Source organism: Arachis ipaensis, chromosome B07 (genome assembly GCF_000816755.2).
Source record: "Arachis ipaensis cultivar K30076 chromosome B07, Araip1.1, whole genome shotgun sequence".
Classification (NCBI taxonomy): Eukaryota; Viridiplantae; Streptophyta; class Magnoliopsida; order Fabales; family Fabaceae; genus Arachis; species Arachis ipaensis.
Genome location: NC_029791.2, coordinates 62,077,835 through 62,079,368, shown reverse-complemented (window position 1 = coordinate 62,079,368; position 1,534 = coordinate 62,077,835).

The following is a 1,534-nucleotide window of genomic DNA, read 5'->3' as shown; positions in this document are numbered from 1 at the left end:
TTAGTCTAATTAGTCTAATAATAATAAGGAATGTGGCAATATAATATACATTGACCCACTTTTCTGGTGGTTGAATAACCATTTTCCGGCGTTGTAAAAGTAGAGCATAGTACGTTCAAGCATTCATTATTGATTACTTAATTGCATCCATATCCTCCAAAACTATACTTGCCTACGCTGTCGATCTATTTGGCTGCCGAATTGACTACTAAATTGGTTGATCGTTATAACAGCGCAAGCCTACAAAACTTTATTTATATTCAACACGTTAAAAAATTTATCTTTATTATTGAACACACCATGCATCTCTTAGAATACAATATTATTCTGCCACGCTGCGCCTTTGTTCATATCAGCTTTTGCGGATGATCAAAATTACCTACTCTAAAAACCAATATATGAAATGAAATAAAAAGAAAAAAGAATATAGCAATGATTTTGATTTAGTTTTAATAATAAAGATAACCATGATAACTTGGAGTGTCTGTATTACTAAATTCACTAAATGATAATAAGAAAATCAGTTGAACTGCTGAATTATTATTTGGTTACAAATTTATTATTAAAATAGAAGGGGCTAGATAGGAGACTTTGGTTGTTTTGATTAGATTTTGATGCTAGGTGCTCTTGCAACTAAAAATTTTAATTGATTTTTTGGATGTTTTTTTTTTAGAATAATTGGATGTTTCTTTTTCACATTTGATGAAAAAATTGTTTGTGACTTGCGTTAGTGAATTAATAATAAATACTTTAGTGGAACCAATGAATGAATAGAACTTCATAAGAATAAGATTTGTTGGATCAACATACCTCCGAGAAAATAACGCCCCATATGACTTGCTTTTAATTGTGTACGAGATTTCATTAGTATGGATTGAGGAAAGGATCACAGATTTGTCGGTTTTGGTGATGACGTGATTGGACCTATAAAATGATGGAGGATGGTACCTAAGAAGATATTCTGATAGTCAAATCAGAATGAGTCTAGGAGATATAAGTATGAGTTAGAAGTGTGTAACGTATCCGAGGGAATTCTTGACTCCCATTATATAGTTTGTTTTGTTATCTTATTTTATCTTATTAATTAGCTAAGATAAGGGATGTATTTGAATTTGAATGTTAGTTATTGGTTCTCAGCTTTCTGGGCAGTTTGGGCAGTAAGGATAACTTAGGTTTGGGGTTTGGGTCGTCGTCGGGCCGTTCGGGGCCCCAGACCCCAGGACCAGAACAGTTACCCCCGTAGTATGAGAGCAAGTGTACGCTGATGACACGTCATCTTAAGCGATTTTTATGTTCTTTTTCATTTACTTTCTTTAGTTTTAATCAAATTCACTATGTTTTCTAAATAAATTTAATAATAATCAAATATTTGGAGTTGCGATAGTGTTTTTATGTTTTGAGGAGCTTTTGACTCAAAAAGCAAACAAAAATTAAAGCTTTTTCATCAGAAAAACATAAAGACAGCAAAAGCGTGGCGTAAAGAAGAGAAAGCATGCCCTAAAGGATCAAGGAAATGGAGCACGCCTGGTGGACT